Raw genomic sequence first — 23,414 nt, 5'->3', positions numbered from 1 at the left:
AAAAACAGTTTTTTACCGAAATCTACGGAAAGATAAATTGATTAATAATCACTTTTATTTTATTGATATTAAAACTGTAGTTTCGAATATAATTTAATTTCCCGAGAAGCCCGCCAAATAGAAAAGTATATCAATCAACATTAAATAAACAAAAGTGCAAATTTTGCATTATTTCTCGAGTGTTTTGGTAGAAAAAAAAACAATTTTTTACCGAAATATACCAAGAGATAAATTGCTGAATAATCACTTCTATTTTATTTAAATACTAAAAGTGTAATTTCAGATATAATTTGATTTCGAAAGAAGCCCGCCTTATCAATATATGTAGCAGTAAACATTAAATAATCGAAATGTCAATTTTTGTATTATTTTTCAAGAGGTTTGGCAGAAAGAAAACCTTTCTGAAAGAATCTCACATTATTTGATCTGGAATAAATGGGGTCATAAGCAAGGGCTTCGTTTCGATCTGAGGTATACGCAGGTATAAGTTCTCCAATGTTACCGACATTTCAGTTTTCGCAAGGATAGTCTCAAGTCAAGAATAGATCAGTAGTGACCACTGGCGGTAAAGCCGGGAACTAAAAAACCGGTTTTTCGCAGAATTTTTCCTGGGTTATTTTACTTTTTTTCAGCAAAACCTTGTTTATATAAATGAATAATTTAATCTTTTTTTATTGATATTATGTTTATTATTACTTTCCGCATAGCGGGCTTCTCACATTTTGAACATCAAAAATATTCGGAATTAGATAATTTAAGATTTTGTTAATAAAAAAGTTTAAAAATAAAAAAAATTAATTTTGAAGAGGAGCCCGCAATAGATTTCGATTTACTTTTAACAATACAAAAAACCAAATTTGAATTAATGCATTTTTTTGCGAGTGGTTTTGCTGAAACTATTTGGAGGAAGTTACCGTTTCACCTTAACGGGTTTGTACATGACAGTCCAATCTTGAAATTAAAGTAATATATGTGGTTGTTTGTATTTGAAAGCATCGGAACTGTGCACCTTTTTCATATTTGATCATATTTATGGGATTTAAGTTTTTACAATGATTCTTTGATTGAATGTACTAAAATATTATTTTTCTATGATTGCTAAATTGACATGGTGCAGTGCTGCCAACTGTCAAAAATGGTTATTTCACTGAATCAATAAGTAACCTTTCACTGATTATCAGTGGCCCATTTCTAGATATTTGAGTCAGTGAAATTTTACTGATTCAGATTCAGAGAGTAGTATTATCTGTATTTATACCTATATTTTCCTGATACAATAGTCGTTTTTTTCGGAAATTTAAATACTAGCTTTTATATCTGAGGGCCGGGTGATTCACCTCTGTATAAAGTGGCAGATAGTTATCCAGCAGAATAAATTTATCGGACGGTTTATCTGACAGACAATGATTTCGGGTTGAGCCACTGTATTTCATGTACTGGATAGTTATTCTTCAGTTACATAGGGAGATATAGGGAATACTAGTACTTTTCGCGTTTTCAAGTCACTAAAAAAACTTCTGTGACATTGACGCTCCACAGAAATAGCGTTACAATTATATAACACTGTTGCTGTTGTGAATCTGTTATATTATTAATTATTAATAAATAGAAGAAGTGCACTACTTAGTCTTTCTGTGAAGAATAAAGATATGTGAATTTTTCAACACATGAAACTAGAGTTATTATTCACGGTTATTATACATTATATTTGTTTGATTCGTGGGTTTATGAAAAATTTCCTCTGAAAAGAACACGAAAGAAATTGTATTTCAAAATTTGAGTATTTTATTTCACTGTAGAGGAATATAAACGTAACCTCCCTGGCGGACCGAAGAAACCGAATGGAGCCTCTACAGAGTACCCGTAAAGACCCCATTGGGTCCCCATTCGGTTCCTTTTTCAAAAACTCGAAAAACAGCAAAATCAACTTTTATATTGTTAAAATTTAGATTCTCTGTTAAAATTCTCTATAGAAAGTCATGGAATAATCGCAATAGTTTTTTTGGCAACCGTAAAAAGTTTAAAAAAATATAAGACGCATAACGCCTGTTGACTGCTACTTACAGGCGATGCCTTTGAAGTGTAGCAGTCTACAGGCGTTATCAGTAATGTTGTGACAAAAAGTCTGAAATTTGACAACTATGAAACAAGAGCCTCGCGTACGTAAAGCGTACACGGTTTTATATTTATAACGCGATGAGCAATTTCGGATATTTCTTCAATATTGTCGTCGAAATTATCACCAAAATGAAAATCGTAAACATTTCCAAAATTCCATTTTGACAGCATTGTCTAACCTCACTTTTTCTGTATTTCGTGCTTATCTGCTAGATAAATCTGTTATTGGCTACTTTGGCCGGCCGCTAGTTAACTGACTGGTAACTCACGCTTTATCAGTCAGATAGCGCTATTCAACGGTGGATCAACATGAAAGTATCCTGTCAGTTAAATTTATCTGCAGCTTTCATCCAGAGGTGGATCAAGCGGCCCTGAACAATATAATAAACTGGAATTCCTATAAATTTTACAATTTCGAATTTCAAATGAGTTTAAAACTGAACAGCCTAAAATGCGGAAAGTTCAAACTTTAAGATGAAACTAAGAGAAATAATAATTCAATTTCGAGCATCTAAAACTAAATTAAACTATTTGAAAGCACTTATTATATGAAATTCGTTTGAGGAGTCTTATCATTTTAATATTGCTTCAAACCATTAATTGATTATCTAAGGTTGGTTTGTGCCCATACTAAACTAAAATTAAATTAAAACATGTAAAATAATTTGTAGATATAAAAACGAAACTCTGAATACATTCTGTAATTCATATATATAACAATAACTTAATCGGAAGTGATGAATTCAATAATCAGATAAGCTCCTTTATGCTTAATCTGCTTTGACCCTTCTTTATATAGGAAGATGTATCAGTGAAGCAATTAAAAATGTAAAATTTTATTATAACGTTGTTTAGGCTACCTGAAAAAAATTCTTCTAAAAGATCTTTATATAACTCATCATATCTATTCATATCATCCTCGCGAAACTCTTATCTTTTAACAGTTCATATCGTATTACAATCCCACATATTTGCACGTGTTCACTATTCCCGTGAGAAATTTTGTATTATCTAGGATCATTATTTCAACGAATACAATGGAACACATACTATCAAACCTTAAAAATTAAATATAGCATATGTATATACACACACACAAGCAACATGATCACGATATAGAACACGCGGTAGCACACGCGTAGGCACACATGCACACTCACACGTACACAAACATCTTGCTTATGGCACCAATAACCTAACATAAATTATGCAGCACCTCATCATCACAACTTCTAGAATATATTATGTAACATCGAATATTCTAGTATCTCTGTCGTCACATCAATTCCTGAATGTCGGTGAATGTCGGTGCAGAAATTTATATACAGAACTTCCCAAGTCTATCTACTCAAAAAATTTTTGCATTTTGAAATTACTTAATATCACAAAGCGGCTATTAAAGCTACAAGCAAGGAACCTGATATCTACAGTGTTTGTAGATAGTTTAATGTTATGTCTATATTTTCATTTAAAAAAGCCATGCTTCCAACTGCGTGAATATTTTATAAAATTAAACTGTAGAACCCTTCGCGATCTGGGGGCTGCGTCGACTTATAGAATATTTCAAAATTGCAACAGAAGAATTATATTTTAAAAGCAGATCCGTTAAAGAAACACCAACATGCCAATTTGCTTCCTTTGCAAAAGGCACTCGCCGCCTTTATTAAAAAATTGGGATCATTTTAAAATCCTCCATCGGATTGATGCCGCTAGTAGAATCAAATGTGGTGAAGATGGATGTATTCGGATTTTTACAAATATTAAATTTTACAGGAGGCACTGGAATACATCGCATTCTAATGAGGACTTAGTAACTATGAATGAAGATTGCGCCGCTCTTTTAATCCCAGATATCTTGCCAGAAAACATTAGCTCGGTCTATCAAACTAGCTCTAACTTACTTGACATTGAATCATCAAATAAACCTCCTCAGTTCGCGAATTTTAATATTGTTCAATTAAAAAAAGTTCTTCATCATGAAGCACTTTTATTACTTCCTGAACTGTACAACGCACCTTCAGTGCCAAGATCTCACGTTCAGCTTGTAGTCGATTCTACTCAATCGTTCATGGATGAATGTTTAAGTATGCTGCGTGCAAAAGTAATGAATCGTTTGAAAATGCTAGGTTATAATGATGATAGTCTTACTGAGATATCTGGCATTTTCGAAATTCTTTAACAACCTTTGCAAAGGCTTGAAACTGAGTATCAGCAACGAAGGAACTAGAAAATTCCGATAATTTAATCTATGCTCAGGATTATATTCTTGGTGATAGATATCAAAAAAATTTCCCTAAAGATGGACATGTAGAAATGAAGCCCATGAAAATAAAGGAAAAATTTTTCCTTTTGAGAACGATTTTCAAAAGAATGGTTGAAATGCCAAATGTTTATGATACTGTAGTGGCTTATAAGAATAGATTAGAAGACGAAACTGAGGTAATATCCAATTTCATTCAAGGGTCATTGTGGAAAAATAAAAAATCAAGAAGGAAAAGATGTTTTGCCACTTTTTATTCATTTTGATGACTGCGAGAATGGAAACGGTATGGGCAGCATTGCTGGGGTTCCCAAAGTAGGTGTTACTTTTGTTTGCATACCTTGTTTTCCACCATAGTATCAGTCGTCTCTTAGTTCCATTTTCATTGCTTTTTGTTACTCCGCTGATAGGAAAGAGTTCGGGAATAATGCTATATTTTACAAATTAGTAGAGGAAATGCAATTTTTACCACAAAAAGGAGTAGAACCTAATTTTCCGCAAGGGAAAAAAGTTCTTTATTTCAGCTTGGATTGAATACAGCTGATAATTTAGGGCTTCATCAAGTACTAGGTTACATTGAATGTTTCAATGGAAATTATGCCTGTCATTTTTGTAAAATGAACATATCTGAAAGGACTTATTGCTGTGAAGTACAATTAGCGCGCGAACAAAAATGACTACAAAGTTATAAAAGAAGGTAGGCAGGTAGAAATGCACACGTGCACTCGGGATCATAATGCAAAAGCACTGTACTGAAAATCGAGATATGAGTTTTAATTTCTATAGTAGGTCGCAGGTTTCCAGGCATGTTCATATTTATAATGTCAATTTCTCAAATAAGTTTTACACATTATAATATTCACGTTCTTGCTTATTGAAAATATTTTTAGACAAACTAGTAAGTACCATATCACTTTCTAGTAAGATTATTCTCTAAAATACAGATTCATAACATTTCTTATTTAAAATACGAATTCTTCTACTAAAGATCATTAAAGACTATTATGGAAAGGTCAAATTTCAGTATTTTAATATGAAAAACTCGAATAATTCAACATTTTTTTGTCCCGTGCAGAAACTTTGGTTGGGCGCCGGTCGGGCCCTGATCGGGAAAAATGTGACCCGGATAGGGTAATCTGTCTAGCGCCAGACCATAAATTAAACGCCCTACCCGACAGGGCCCAGATCTGATCTTCAAAATGGGGGTCCGATCTGGCCCAGATAGGTCCCTTTAATATTATTTTGGAATGTATTTTGTTTGTCTAAAGCACATGGGGCACGTGGATTGAGATTTAAAAGTGAAGTTATGTTTGAGAAAATATTGAAAGCATTTAATCTATCATTTTACTAATCCAAAATTTCATATATTTTGTATAAAATCATGTTTACAAGTAATGTCAATGCATAGAAAGTTGGCGTACAACTTCAGGAATGGAAATAATTTTCGTGCATTTTGAGAGGAACAAATGAAGTCGGACATCCCTAATATAAAAAGCAGTCCCCTGCCTCGACCGTGTATGTGTATGTAGTAGTTTTCTTACGATGCGCAGGGCAAATGTCGGTCAAACTAATTCAACAGATGGCGCCACAAAAAGTAGGTCTGACTTTTTCATTGAATTGCATTAAGAAAAAGCAAAAATAATAAAAAACTTCATGCAGTTTGCAAATAAACAAAACAAAAAATATATGAAAAAATGAGAGTTACTATCACTAATTATTTAAAAAAAGAGAAAGTCATGAAAATATTTGATTTAATATACATATACTACAACTGAAGTTGCAAAGTAAAGAATCATTGTACCTTTAATATCTCAACAATTTCAAGTTTTGAAGGAAATATTTTTTAAAAGTAATGGTAATTGTAATTCAAATGTTTGAGGGAATAATACATTTATACAGTTCAATAATTTATTTGCTGCTCAATTTTAAAAGCTTTTTTCTCGTTGCATTCAACCCCTAATAATTTTATTTAAAAGTTTAAATTTAAAGGAGGTCTTAAATTAAATAGTTAATTATATTACCCGGGTGGAAATTTAAGTCGGGAGCTGGCCATTCTACGGCTGGAGAGCTCAGCTTTAGGACGGAAGCTGGCCGGGGAGCCCGACGTTAAGTCGGACTGTGGTCGGGGTTTCTGTTCGGAATCCGGCCAGCATCGTCACGTTGCGCTGGCCAGCGTCCGACCATGGAGCGTGGCCGGAAGCTGGCCGGGGAGCCCGACCGTGGCCCGAACGAGATCAATTGGTGCTTTACTGAATTCAAATAATTCGGGTTTCAATTGTATGAAGAGCATCTTTCACTGAACTAGAGGATCAATTTGATTCTTTTTTCCTGCAGAATTGGAGCATATTAATATATGAAATTCCACACGCCCAGTACAAAGACAGCATTAACTATTTTCGCGTAGTCGTTGAGAGACAGAAAAAGTATTTAAACAATATATATTAAATAAGTGCGAGTATTTTGACTTCAAATATATCAATATATGTTCGATACTCTACAGGGTATTGAACCTACATATCTATACCTAAATATAACGCCCAGCAGTCGGGAGTGCTAACCACTGCGCTAAACCGACAAGTTGAAACTCGTTGAAAAAGCCATCCATTGTATATTAGTTAATATGTTATTTTTAATTTATTGTCAATCGTTTATAAAAGTTCAAACAATTATAAATTTAATATCTGTATGTTTTTTGCCGTCATTAATCTACAGTTTCATTATAATCCCTATTTGAAATATTTCGGGAGCCAGGTATGGTCTCGTGGCCTTCTCAATTCCGATGGAACCACTAAGGTTTTTTTATGTCTTTTGAGCCGCTGAATCCGAATTGTTTAGGTGGCTGTTCGTCCGAGTGGTCAGTAGTCAGCCAGCCAGTCAGTCAGTCAGTCAGTCAGCCGCGCGCTCTTGGAAAACCTTGAACTTTCAACTCGTCCCACACAAAAGCTATTTGTTTAAACGAACTGAAAATATTGTTTAATGATAATATACACATTAAGAAAATATGACGTGGACTCGGATTATAAAAAAAGCGTATGGGGTACTTCTGACCTAGCGTCAAAACTGGAAAAATTGCATTTGTGAAAACGTGGCCAATTTTTTTCTCAAAAAGTATGGATGTGAGAGAAAAATTACCCAAAGTACATAAAAGAAACCTTGGTGTATCCATCGTAATTGAAAAAGCCACGAGACCATACCTAGCTCCAGAACTGAAAATGTTCACTATACATTTATCACGATTCGCGATTTGTATACACATTCATTTCTTAATGAAATCAGAAAAAGTAATTAAGTTATAAACAAAATTTAACAATGGTATTATTGCCAATTAGCACCCGGCCAGCTACCGTCTGAGCATTCGATCATAAGATTTGCCCGATCAGAGCATAGTCAGGCCCCGACTGGGATTTCGACATCAATTTTGCCTAGCGAGTCTCCGACTAGTGTCACGTCCCGTGACGTATATATATTTTAATATATTTATTTATATATTTGCATGATTATAATAATAAAGTCTTAATAGATATAGAGCAAATATTGTATCAACAAGTTGTAAGCTGACGAGAACAGATATAGTCAGAATATTGTAAGTAGTAGCATATAGAAAATGGATACACTCAGCACGTTGGAGACTGGAGAACGCAGATATAGATATACTGAACACATTGTAAGCCGTATAGTATATCTATATATATTCGTGACGTATGCGTATACAGCGACGTCCCAGCATACAGATACGTGCATTAGGCCCTATAAAAACCGAAAGTACCAGCATGGGCCAGTTATTAGTTCTTCTCTATTTCTACGATTTTCTCGGACTCAAGCCGTCTAGTCCAGTGTCTCAAACGGGAATTCGTCGTGTATTGATGTGTGTACCCTTGTGATAGTGTTGTGCACTGGGAAACCCGAGTCTGGAATTTCTCCCTTTGGATTACTCCTACATTCAAAGTTAAGAACAACCAAGAATCAACCCACTTTTGGAACATCCAGCCTAATTTACAATCCCTCACTCTCTGCCACTACAAACAATAAATTTGATCCTTTTATTTTAAGGTACTGGCCAAGGACTAAACTCGTCTTCCGTCATCTTCGTGCTTTGTATAAATTCTATTTTTCAATTATTTACAATAAATTACTTTCACATATTATTATTGGCAACTCTTCCCTCTTCCTTGTGCGAGATCTTCAATCTCAACTAAAACGAGGAATCTAATTAAAGAGGGAGTATTTTACGGTCTTCATGACGTAACATTCAACCTTTTCATGGTGCATCGGCCGGGAAACCAAAACAAAAGAGAGCCGGTATATAATTGAATTAAAATAAATTCTTCTTATAAACATTTTTTTTGCACAAAGAACTTGATCGAAGACAGATAATTTATATTATACGTTTATTATTGCTTTTTAATATGTGCAAATTTATAACAAATGCCGAATAAAGAAACTATAGATTTAGGGAGTTGTCGACAAAATATAACTAGAAATTTGGCGAAACAAAATACTCAATTAGCTCAGGAGGTAGATTTTTATAAGAAAGGACTTGATAAGAAAAATAAATTAAAATAAATAAGGAATTAAATAAATTAGACGTTGAATTTGGTAGTGATACATCCGAAAATAGTGCTTTTGATTGCTCTGGAAATATCACCTTAGTTAACACAGATTTGAGTTTAATTAGTGGTTCTTTAGACCAAAATAAAACTTTAACTTTTGATGATGTCATAGATTACCAGACCAATATTAAATCATTGTTAAGTTCAACGCTTTCCCAACAAAATAATAGGGAAATACAAAAAGCGGCCACAATTCAGAAGTTTAATCACGAATCGATCATAAGCGAACACGATAGTGACGACGTAGCAAGTGACGAAGACTCGACGAAACCAATAAATATGACATTACCAACCAATCAGCAAGTTTCCCTTCGCGACGCGCTTGAAATAATCCCTATTTTTGACGGAAGTAACATCCCTTTAGCCCGTTTCATAGAGGGATCTACAGAGGCACAAGCCATAATTCCTACACAGGCTCATGAGAATCTTGCTAGATTGGTTAGAAGTAAATTAACTGGAGAAGCGCGAAAATGCATATTTGGAAACACTTTTCGAACTTTAGATGAATTAATTGAAAAACTGAAAAAGATTTATGCCCCCGCAAAAAGTGTATACCAGCTGCAAGGAGAACTAGGTAATATATTTATGTGGGATATGGAAAACGTGATATCATACGCTGCGCGAATAAAAGAATTAGCGGATAGGATCGAGGACGCGCATAAATTAGGCATTGATGGTGCTACAAATGATACATTTAAAGCAAATTTAGAAGATGATGTTAATAAATGTTTTAAAAGAGGATTACGTTCAGCAATCGAAATAAGATTAAAAGATAATGTAGGTGAGACTTTCAAAACTCTTATCAACGAGGCTCTCGAAATAGAAAGAAAATTGAATGCATGTTCGGAATTGCGAAAAAATAAGACAAATAAATCTTTAGAAGAAGAAACAGATTCGCGAGTTATTACAAAAAATAATAAATTTAATGTTGCTCAGGACATTATAATATCATGTTTAATTTGTGGAAAACTAGGACATATGACCGAAAAATGTTATTATCTTGAGAACATTCGAAAACAGATATTTTCCGAAAATCGCTCTATTCAAAACCAATTTTTACGAAATAATCCTCAAGGAAACTTTAATAATTACAATAAATGGAATTAGGTACAAAATCCAGATTTTGCACAACGACGGAATCGAAACTTTAAACCAGGACCAAATTCAAATTTTAGACCTGAATCAAATCGAAAATTCGGAACCCGACAAAATCAAAACTTTGGATATCAACAGAATCAAAATTTCGTAAACAGGCAAAATCCAAATTTTAGACCTAGACAGAATAAGAATTTGGAACCTGGACAAAATCGAAAGGGGAACAATTTTGAAAATGCAAATAATCGGCAGATCCATCAATATCCGACCCAAGAATCTAAAATTATTTGCAACTTTTGTAATAATCCTGGTCACATCGCTAGAGATTGTTATAAAAAAATAGGTATTTACAAAACCGAAGCGGACCACAAAACTCTCAAAATTATACGCAGAACCAGGAAAACTCCAACGCTATTCCCCCAATGGGTGCTGGGACGAAGGCGCCGAATCATTAACTAAACCATCTACCGAAATTAAAATTAAGGAAAACGATATCAAAATATACCTCAGTAGGTATAATATAATTCCTTCGATCATGATATCTGCCGATGGTCTAAAAAACCCAGCACGTATGATGATCGACACTGGCGCTGGTCGAAATCTAATTAAAAGAAGTGCGATCGACCCTGGACTAAAAGTAAATAAAAATGAGGTATTGAGATTAACAGGAATTAATGATTTACCTTTTTATACTCTAGGTCAAATTAAGGTCGCGATACTTGGATTTTTAACTATATTAAATATAATTCCTGATGATGTACCAGTAGATGAAGATGGTGTCTTGGGCTCTGAATTCTTCCTTAATAATAAAATAAATATAAATTATACATATAAATGTATTAAAATTAATGATGCAACTTATCCTTTTGAACAAACTGGCATTATCACAATCCGGGCACGAACAATTTTTGATTATCATGTTAAAATAGAAAATACGGAAAAGGCAGAAGGTTATATACGTCAATTATCAATTGGAGAAGGCATTTTTGTGGGCCAAGCCATCGTAAAAAATTGTGGAGGTAAGGCCTATGTCAAATATGCAAATATAAATGAGCAACCCATTAAAATATCAATTTCCAGTGTTCAATTACAAGATTTTGAACAAGGCGAATTCAATAATTCAGCAAATGAATCTAATTTTCCCAACGATAACAATGATGAAAACCTACCTAATTTAATATTAAATAGTTTTTTGAAATCCGATGAAAATTCTAACCATTCTTGCAAATTTCACAAGATCACGGGTGAAGGAAGTGTAGAAATTATCAAAAAACTACTACGATTAGATCATTTAAATATTGAAGAAAATGAGCACGTTGAAAAATTAATAAATAAAAATGCAGATTGTTTCCATATTCCGGGAGAATACTTAGAACCTACAAATATACTTCAACACTCTATACCAACAACAGATAATTGTCCTATTTTTTCACGACAATACCGATTCCCTCCAGTCTACAAGGAAGAAGTCATTCGCCAAGTGGATGAATTATTAAAGAATAATGTAATAAAACCTTCAAAATCACCTTATAATGCACCAATCTGGATTGTTCCATAAAAAGCAAGACTCACAAGGAAAAAAGTAATTGCGTATGGTGCTTGATTTTAGGAAATTGAATGAAAAAACAATTGGTGATTCATATCCTCTACCAAATATTCATGATATTTTAGACCACTTAGGATCCGCTCATTATTTTTCTGTTTTTGATGACATAGTGATTTATTCAAATACTTTAGAAGAACATGAATTAAAATTTAATTAACTCACAAGTCGATTACGAAATGCGAATCTTCATTTACAACCCGACAAGTGCGAATTTCTACGACACGATGTAGGATATTTGGGACACATAATAGATCAAGACGGAGTGCGACCTGATCCAAAGAAAATCATGGCAGTGAAAGATTTCCCAACTCCTAAAAATCAAAAGCATATAAAACAATTTTTAGGGTTAGCAGGATATTACCGTAGATTCATAGAAAATTTTGCTAAGATAGCAGCCCCAATAAACCAGCTCTTTAAAAAGGACATATCATTTAATTGGACCGAAAAACAGCAACAAGCGTTTAATATTTTGAAGGATAAATTGTGCCAGGAACCACTATTAATCCGACCCGATTTTTCAAAACCTTTCATTGTAACTACAGATGCATCAGGTTATGCGATAGGTGGAATACTTTCGCAAGTTAAAATCGGTAAAGACCAACCAATTGCGTATGTCTCAAGATCACTAACTGCTACTGAACGCAAATATGACACATATGAAAAAGAAGCTTTAGGGATAGTCTGTTTGGTTTAAAAATTCTAAAGATCCTTGTTCTCGAGTATCAAGATGGCGATTAAAGCTTGCCGAATATGATTATGACGTAGTCTATAAAGCAGGTAAATCAAATGTTAATGCGGATGCGCTTCCGAGAAATCCCGTTCTGAGAAACGATGAAACCGTAGAAACTAATATAATTTCGGTAAATAACTCAACAATTGAAAAATATAATCCTATCAATTAAATGAAATCCAGAAACTTCGAGAACCATACAAATTCAGATTCCGAAGAAAATATCGAATTAAATAGCGAACCTTCTAAGGAAAATATTCCGGAATTTCTTCATAATTTAATAAGTAAAGAAACACTAAATGAAATACAAAATGTAAATTTTGATAGTCCAATACAAAAAATTCTCTACCTTTCAATTTTACTCCTAATTCCAAAAATTATAATGAAAAACGAACCTCTCTGTCAAACTTGGAACACTGTGGTTACAAGAGGACAAAAGCAAAAATACAAAGAGCAAGCACAAATTAATGAAAAAATTGAAAATAATGGTAAGTCACATAAGGATGTTGAGGAAGAATTATTACCTGCATTACCTGCTGTCAAAAAAGCATAAGGTAGACCCAAGAAAGATGCGCTCACAAATCTAAGCAGCCCGCAAGCCTTGAAAAAGATAGGCAGACCAAGAAAAGAGGCAACCACTGGTGAGTCTCTAAGTTTAAAACAGAAAACGCAAACAAACTTTGAATTTGAAAATGAATCTGACTCAGGTACGGAATACTCTAATTACTCAGAAAGGCAAATTATAAAAAAAAAAAAGAAAAACTATAAAAAGTCCAAGGCAAAGCCTGCTGCACGACAAGAAGAAAAAGAAAATGAGGATCAAGATAATTTCTCAACTTCAGAAGATGAGGTTCTAAAACACGAAAATTTTCCAAAATTTTCAGATGAGGAAAACTTTGTTGAGGAAGGAAATAACCAAGAACTTGCGGAACCGGAAAACTTTATTCCAAAAGGAAAAAGCACGAAAAATCCCGAAAATGTTCACGAGACAAATTAAGATAATTTAGAAAATCATAAACCTTCCCCAGAACCCCCTCCTTCAAATACCCAATCAAATGGACAAACATATTTACAACAAAATGTCGTTGAATGTCGTGATCAATTAACGATGAGCAAAGATAATTACGCTTATTTTGTTGCAACTGACGGTGCTCCACGGGATAATGGATCTAGAGCCTAGTCAAAACGTGGTATTTTACCTAAGTTCGGCCAACTTGAGAGAGGACTTGCTAAAGAAATAAGGAAAGGACAGCAGTATCATTTAGCCCTTCCGATTGAAACTGATTTTAAAGAGAATTTGTCAGATACTTTATACAATATTTAACTTACAATACTTTCTTTGCATTTACTATCAGAAAGACTGAATTTACGATCTATTAGTATCGCAAAAACTTCACAAATTAATCATATAGGCTGGAATGAAATACGTGAAATTTTAATTTCAACTTTTTCCAACTCTTTTACGAAAATTATTATGTGTACAGGAATAGTTCAATATCCAACGAAGGAACAGCTAACTGAATTACTTGAAGAGGCACAATCTTCAGCTTTAGGAGGACACAAAGGAGTTACAAAAACTTATCACCGAATTCGTCAGAATTATTATTGGGAAAATATGAAAATTGATATTCAGAAATATATTCAATACTGCTTACAGTGTCAAATTAAAAAATTAGTTCGCGTAAAAACTAAAAATCCCATGATAATAACGGATACGCCTGGAACCGCATTTGAAAAAATTTCAATGGACATAGTTGGCCCACTTCCCCAAACAACATTAACAACGTAAAGCAGTTTTGACGGACCAAGGTACCCGACGAATTCGCTTATCATTTCATGAAAGGACCGGGTTATATGGCAGTAGTAGCAGGGGAAGTAGTCCATATAGTTCAATGTGTTCAAGCCGAAGTTGTTTTTCGAGAAACTAAATAATGCTATGTGCAACTCCTAGTATTCAAAGGAAATCGAACATTTTTTCTAACGCCACGTACCCATATTATTTCAAATACAGGCACTCAAATAAGTTGTAACACATTTTTTCCATCAATGTATTTCTTTGGTGAAAAATGGTTTAAAATGTTACCCAATCCTATTGAAGGGTCAACACCTAATGTCATGATACCCAAAACACAGCCCACATGGGAATACACAAATCCCTCATCTTTGGCCACAAGTGGCATATATTTCATGCGGAGAAACCTATGGTTCTAAATACCTTAGCAAGGGGAGTAATGGAACAACCCACAAATAAGCAGAGCATCTCTGTATTTAACCTCTTGGATGAAGACACAATCGATAGGATCGCTCAATCAGCATGGGAAAAATTCTGGACTATTTTTACAAATTTGGTACAGCTAGTGCAGGATTAATAGGAATAATAATCATATTTAGAGGAATCAAATTAATTGCAGATACCTTAATACACGGTTACACTCTGCATAAAATATTCGGCTGGTCATTATATCTTTTAGGAGCCTTTTGGGATTCCATGACTAATTTATTGTTACATCTAGGAGCGCAACCACCTGCTAACGGATCCAATACCATAGAATCACAGGCACCCATAGCATCAGCACCACATGCACACATAGAAGCACAGAGCACTCCATTGAACATCTCTCGCTATCTTGACTCCAATACAGGTAAAGAAGAAGCTACCCCACTCACTACAGAAGCTACTCTATATCCTCATTCACAACTCAAGGAAGCTCGTAGTACAATTAACTACTCGATTCAACTTTAAACTTTCCTCAGCATGTCGCATGAATCCTATACAACTCTTTTGAATAATTTTCTTCAACAAAAAGGAGAACCTCCTCTAGAATACAAGTTATCAATTGACTTAGATTCCAACAATGAATATCATATTCGAGTCCAATTGCAGTATCGAATGTATGTAGTTATTAGTACTGGAAAAGATGAAGATTCAGTCAAACAAAATGCAGCACGAAGTCTATTAATGGCAGTGACAGATGGTACAGAATATAAATTGGAGCCATTTCGACCTTCCTTCAGTAGCGAAATATGCGAAGAATTGCAAGGACTATGTGCACTGCGCAATCTTCCACATCCTCAATTTACTACATTACATATTAAAACATCAACTGAAAACTCTACTTGGATAGCAATGTGTACTGTTCGGGATATTAAACAAACAGGAATGTCCGACTCACTTAAAGAAGGGAAAAATTTTGCTGCTATAAAAGTAATTCATTTAATATCAAATAGAGGTCTCCTTAATTCAACTTACGAAGCAATTTTAGCGAACTCACTTCAGAACTTTCATATTTCTGTGCATGACTCTTCTATGAACTTATCAAAAATTCCTGAAAACAACTCTATGAATGCTCTAGAAAAAAACTCCACTCTTTCTCCTGAAACAACTCCTGCATTTACTTCCTTTGACACTGTAGACCGTTCGACAGATACTAATTTCACAGAAAGAAGAAGACTAGGCAGAATTCCAAAACCCTGTTTACCAACTAAACATCTTATGTACCCCTCGATAAGCCAGGGCCATCTGGAAAAAGTTATAAAAAATGTTGTAAATGTGGATTCAGGCCCCCAAATCAATATCATAAACGTTAATTAAAGTTCCGTACTTCAGGTACACAACTTCAATGGAGCACTATTACGAAGAAGTTACCCACATCCCAAGATATCCAAGGAAATCAACCAGATCTAAATCCATGGGAATTCTAAATCACGTGGAAATTCTCAAGAATTTCACTATCAAATATGGATTACCATTGCCACAAACGATAACCTATCCAGATCAATATTCGCGATCGCATTCATTTTTCCTCGCGCAAGCCTCTACTTTAGAACACCTTGTAATTCAAAGCGGTAAAACAAAAGAGTTAGCCATAAATAAAGCAGCAGTAGGACTCCTTAAATTATTGATACAATATTACGATATTTGTGATAAAGATGACACAGAAACATATCCAAAGAGGATCAAGACAAAAGATCAGGAAGTTCAAACTGATCCCAGACCCAAATTGGTTCCATGGGAAAATTCTTGCCATTACTGTAATACCCAAGTACATTCTACAAAAGAATGTCTTAGGAATATCATAAAAAAGGTTGATAAAACAACGCAAATCTCGCCCCCTACTCAGTTACGAAATTCTCAATTTCTGAATCGACTCCTTTGACCATTCTCAAAACAAACTCCTAGACCTAAAACCACTCAATTATAAAAACATTGTTTTATAATAACTTTTGTTTTCTTTTTACAGGCTTCCGAGAAGCACAATGAATTCAATACTTCAACTTTCACTTGGTATCTTCTTGATATTATTTCTAGTTATCCCATCTGATGCGACAACCTCGTACATCGATTCTATTTTTTCGAACTCATTAGGCGTTTATCTTGAACCTATTATCGATATTCAAATTCTCTCTGAAGAATATCAATTTTTGTCCTATCTAGACGTGTTCGAACTATATAATTTCAAACATCAAATAATTGAAAATTATACTAAACTCGTCGTAGGCTGTACGGAGAGATCTGACGTTTGTAATGCGAGTAGTCATAAAATTAATATCAAGTCAGTGACTTGTCTTCTTCAAGAAATTTCATTACTTTCTAATCACACATATAATATTAATAGTACTTCAATGAAAAAAAGATCCATTTTTAGAAAAAGTTCAGAAGACGTTTGAAAAATTAGAAGAACATCAAGAAACTTCTCTTTATTTACCCGAAGATAATTTATTTCTTATCCATAACCAGATCTCTCCAAAAATAAAATTTTTTTTTAAAATCATGTCAAGGGTCGAAGACTTTAACGAGCAAATCGGGTTTAATGCCAAGTTCAATAATCCTGACTTTGAAAATCTAACAAAAGATTTAGAAGAGACTATTGAATCCTATGCCTCTCTTTTACAACTCCTAGAAGCCATCACGTATACAGTTACAAATTCATGGCACTCTCTACTCTTTCCCAACTCTTTCCTTAATTTCAAACTAAACCTCTCGACCTCTTTTTTCTTTAACATTCTTCCGTTTTCAAAAATCAAACACTTTATTGTAAAAAACTATTTAGTTTCCATGTTAACTATTCATGTACCTACTTCAGATAAATTCCATGTATTCAAGCCGCATGCATTTCCTATTTTCTTCGGCATTAATAACAAACACACTTTGTTAATTCACCATAAACCTCAAATTTCTTACCTTGCCCTTTCATCAAATAATGCAAACTATTTTATATCAGACGAACAGTTTATTAAATCATGCTATGAAACTGACATTGGAAACTTTTGCTATGCCAATTATCCAATAGTCAACACTAGAGAAAATCCTCTCTGTGAAATATCAATTATCATTAAAGCCGAACCCTATAATTGTCAATTCTTTGAAAATATTAACAAATATTACTTCTGGAGTCCATTACAAACTCATTATGGCTGGCTCTATTCAACCTTTTTTCCAAAACGATTTCAATTATACTGCCCTGAAAAACCAGACGTTTTCATTGATATTCAAAACAACGGAATACTACAATTGAATTCAGACTGTAAAGTAACCCCTGAAATATAGTAACATCTTATTTTCCAAATAAAAATATCAAAATATTGGATACTTCAATTTCAACACAAAAATCAACTCTTTCACTTTCCACCATCAGTTCTCTGCTATACAATTATTCAATGCAACAACCCCAGTTACTTAAAAGAATACTTTATTATTTTGAGCATAAGGAAAACATGCCATTTTCTCTTCTTGAAGACGAAATATATATCCTAGAAAAACTTTCTAAAATGCCACAAATTTTGCAAAATGACGAGTTGTTACGTTTTACAAGTTAAGAAATCTGATTAATTTTAACGGGGATAATGTTGCTTACAGTAATTTTACTTGGATTACTTATTTTTAAAATTGGAAAAATTAATAAAAATTTTAAAAACCGAAAACCAATTATGACGGAAATAAAACACATAACTCCATTAAGTTTGACGGACAAGCCTTTACTTGACGAAATAAAATTTCAGTTTAAAAAAACAAAACAACAATAACAAAAAAGTAGGAAAATTGAGAACTAAGATTACATAATTATATATCAGGTTACTCCTGAAACAAATTAAATCTAACAACCACAAAATAAAAAAAAAATAAAAAAAAATAAATAAACCAATAAAAACAAATTCAAAAAATATATGTATATAAAAAAACAAAACAAAAAATATTTTTAAAAAATGTTATTATAAAATGAATATATATATATATAATAATTTCTGTTTTTACATTACTAACAAAAATTACTATAATTTAATCAGGTAATTTCGCTCCTTAAAATTATTTTTAAATTATTCACGTAATTCGATCTAATTTAATCAGAATATCACTTTTTTAAAACTATTTTTTTTCTTTCTTCTTTTATTCATCATATTTACACTATTGACAAAATATAAGCCATATTTATGGATGATAATAACCTAAAATTTACAATAACTCAAATTCTATCAGTCTTCGGAATCACTCAATTCATGAGACTGAAAAAAAGACCAGATTTGAGAAGAATTGAATATTAAATAAACAATATTAGTTCATTCTTAAATAATCTCACCTCTTCGATTTCATTGTTCATTATCCTGTATCTACCTTCATTGAATAGGAAAATGGAATTTAAATCTATATTTTTGAACATTTCTTGTAAATATCTATTATTTGCCTCAATTCCTGGCATATTTAGCATTAACCAGTCCCAAGGCATTAGGACTGTCGTTCCCTTCAGAGAAATTTCCCGATCCTCTCGAGATAATTTCCAAGTCGTTTTTTGACCTGTCCATTTCTCTTGAGAACTCCCACTCTAAAATTATAAAAATAATTATTAAAATTATTATTTTTTTAAATATATAACCTACTTTATATAAACATTAATGATTAAATTAATTCTAAACTCACCCTAACAATCTCGGAACCTCGAAATAGCCAGCGCATTCCACCTGATGAAAAAAGTATTTCGGCTTCTGAATTTTTCTTAAATTTTTTAGAAAGTGGCGCCGAATACTCGTTAACCGTCATCCTTCTCACACCTTTCCATTCAGGCGAAATTTTTACGGCTAATTGTCCCAACGGCATGCCCATATTTTTTTTGAATTTTCTTTGTCCATTCTACTACCAGCGAATAAGTTTAAAATTTGCAAGCTAAAATTAATCAAATAAAAAAAATGTATAAAATTCTATAACCATTATATAATAATATTTTTTAAATTTAATATTAAATTTATAAGCTTACTTTTTCTAATTTTCTTTCATTGGAAATACGATAAAACTGCTTATTAAGGCGAAACGGTAGGTTTGGCTGAGCACGGCGATGACTGCAGTGACATCCATAAGAAAATCGGAAAGACAGTCTAGTGTCCCCTGGCAAGTATGAAGACAACCTCATACCCTAAAATTGGTAGGATTCGGTTGGTAAAATTTTTGACCTGTTAGAAAGAGAAACTTAGCAACGAGAAAGACAGACAATATTCAACCATTTTTATCAAACCATGTTTCTCGGCTTACCTGCTCAGCTGAAGGGAAATATAGCAAATTGACAAATATCTCGTCTACACAAGATGCGCGTAAAATATCAAATAATGTATTCGCATCCAATAAGAAAAAAATTTAATTAATAAAATTGTATTTATAAATTTTCTATGCGCCCACAAAATCTGATTTTATGAACAAAACACGTTTTTTTTGTAATTTTGCAATTTATCACGCTGAAAAATCGTAAAGCTAAAATCTAAAATATTTGAAAGTTTCATATTCCTCCAACTCGACAATTTAATTAAATTTTGTTTAATTTAATAATGTGTTGCTGTTCATGTAATCGAAGTGAGAGCTATTTCGTATGTAATGGTTTTTTCATTCTAATGACAAGGTATTGGTTTTATGTAAAATTTTACTTTGTCGGTTTTCATCAAATCTCCACGTTTTGAGACCCACTGAGTCAGACAAAACGATTTTCACGAAGGTGTTTGTCTGTCTGTCTGCAGTCTCTATTCTGCAGGCACGATAACTTTCAAAAAAATTATCAGATTGGATTCTGCTTTGGCACACTTTTTTAAGGTCTAAAAAGAAAGAACAAGTTCGTAACCCAGCTATTTTGGATCAAAATTCAAAATGTGAGTACGTTTTAAAAATGTTTGAAACCACATTTTTTCAAGATTTCAAAATTCTATGAATAGTTATTTATAGCACTCAGAAACTCAAACAATTTATCCTAATGACTTTTTTCTATAAAAAGAAAATTATCTGAGTTGGAGCATTTTCAAAATCCAAAAAAAACGAAATAAAATGAACATTTTAAGCCAAACAACGCATCATATGAAAAAAGTCAAGAAAAGAAAAATGTTGATTTTTTAAAGGCCAACAAGTTGATCCTAACAACTTTTGTAATTTAATCAAAAAGTTGAAAATTCAAAATTTGATCGTATAAAAACTTTTTGAAACCAAATTTTTTCAAAATTTCAAAATTCCATGTACGGTTATTCATAATACTCAGAAACTCAAGCAATGTATCTCTATGATTTTTTTCTGTAAAAAGAAAATTATCAGAGTTAGAGCATTTTCAAAGTCCAAAACACAAACTAAAATGAATATTTTAAGCCAAACAACGCATCATATGAAAAAAGTCAAGAGAAGAAAAACGTTGATTTTTGAAAGCCCTACAAGATGATCATAAGAGCTTTTTTAATTTGGTGAAAAAGTTGAAAATTCAAAATTTGTCTACCAAAAATTTATGAAACCACATTTTCTCAAGATTTCAAAATTCTGTGACCGGTTATTTATAGTACTCAGAAACTCAAACAATTCATCCTCTTGACTTTTTTCTATAAAAAGAAAATTATCAGAGTTAGAGCATTTTCAAAATCCGAAAAAACAAACTAAAATGAACATTTTAAGCCAAAAATAGCATGATATTAAAAAGGCCAAAAAAAGAAAAACGTTGAATTTTGAAAGTCCTACAAGATGATCATAACAACTTTTTTAATTTGGTCGAAAAGTCGAAAGTTCCCAATTCCATCGTACCAATAATAATGAAAAATCCAAAAATTCCATTTTTTGGTCCAACTATGCAAGATACGAATAAAATGAATGAGCTGAAATTGCGCACCTTGGAAAGACCTACAAACTTCTAATAAATCACTTTTCGATAGGACGTATAGATTTTGTTTTTAGTCGTAAAAAACAACACTCAAAATAAAAAATAAAATTTTTTTGGACTAGCGACACAAGCTAAAAAAAATATGATAAAACTTGTTCATCCAAAAAAGAGCTATAAGAACCCCATATATATTCCTTTATTAGACTCTATGCAGATGCGCGGTAGATTTATTTTATTGTAAAAAACAAGATTAAAAATTTTTTAAATTATAAAAAGAAGGAAATAAGAATTAGTATGATTTAATTTTTATGCATATTATGAATTGTAATGGTATAAATTTATCACAATTATACATGTTTCAGCGCAGCTTAGAATACAATTTAAAGAAAAATAAGAAACAAATATAAAAATAATCATGATAAACAATTTGCTCTTCATTTTGCAATTTTTGAATAAGCAATCCGAGGCAGATTTAAATAAAGAATGTATCATATTTGATATAAAAGTGTTGTATATAATGTAGAAAAGTTGACATTTTGAACAAAATCGAGTGCGAAGCACGAAATACGTGATGAGAATGTGTTCGTTAAAGCCGAAAGAGCTTTAACAAAAGAGAGTTCAAAATCAGAAAATTACAGTTTTCGGCCCGTTGACCTTTGATTTTAAAAGGTGTGTCCACGAATGCGGGAGAAATGCAAAGACCGAGCTCGGAGTGCGATTGCCGTCAGTCGCGTGCCGTAGGTGATCTCAAATCCTCGAGCTAAGTTCTTAAAAGAGAATTCACAATCACAAAATTACAGTGGTGGATGTTTTGAGTCTTCATTTTAAAAGGTTTGCGTAAGAATGTGCGGAAATATAAAGGTCGAGCGCGTAGCGCGAGGTAAATATATAATCGAGCGCGAGATAAACACATCATTGAGTGCGAAGCGTGAGAACCAACTGCTGCACAATGGTGCGACATAAAAAAATGATGTTCAACATAAATTTGTTAAGGAAATTTCTCACCAATTGTGGATAACGTTTCATAAAAAATTCTGAATGAATTCCTGGAAAGACCTATAACAATAAATTTAAGAAATGTTGTTTTTGTTTTTACATTTACGTTAAAGGCAAAGAATAAAAAACTGTTAATTTTTTAATTCGTATTTCTATATATTTTTTTATATTGACGTCTAAAATTAAATTTTATTAACAAACTAGATTTAAAAATACTGAAGATTATGAATTTCTACACCGCAAACAATACTTTTACACAAAAATTTCATAAATTTTAAATTGAAATTTTTTCTTTCGCGAGTAGATGCAAATTCCGCACTATGTGTGGGAATCGTCATAATAACGGGAATGGCTAATAAAACTATCTCATCTCGTGGGCGCCAGATACTTCTATTGAACTATAACCTTCTACTGAACTTCTATTTTTTGATCCCTTTGAAAAATCGAAACGAATTTTTTTGGTACCTGAATGCTAGTTTAGAAACAAAGCACAGACTCACAAAACATTAGAGATATATGTGATGGATCGAAAGTGCCAAACAATTTCTTTTTCATGTTTGCAGTGTTTTCTAAAGACTTAAGAAAATTTGTTCATAAATTTGGTTACAACATTTTCCTACTACATTTTATATGTTTTTTTATTAGTTGTTCTTCGTTAAAAGATTTCTTTTTTGAGAATAGTACTTTTAATTGAAAAAGTGTATACCTGCAAGAAATGATGTCCTTTTCACAGATTTAAGAAAACTCATTGATAAGGATCGCCATTATGTGCCAACACGTTTGAAACAATTCAATTGTTTTCAATTCACCTGACTCTAAGGCCAACACTGTGTACATCAACAATTTCTACAAAACTAAGTTTTAAGGATCAATGGAAAATTTATTTTGAATC

Source organism: Belonocnema kinseyi, chromosome 9 (genome assembly GCF_010883055.1).
Source record: "Belonocnema kinseyi isolate 2016_QV_RU_SX_M_011 chromosome 9, B_treatae_v1, whole genome shotgun sequence".
Lineage (NCBI taxonomy): Eukaryota > Metazoa > Arthropoda > Insecta > Hymenoptera > Cynipidae > Belonocnema > Belonocnema kinseyi.
Note: the sequence above shows the minus strand (reverse complement) of the source record.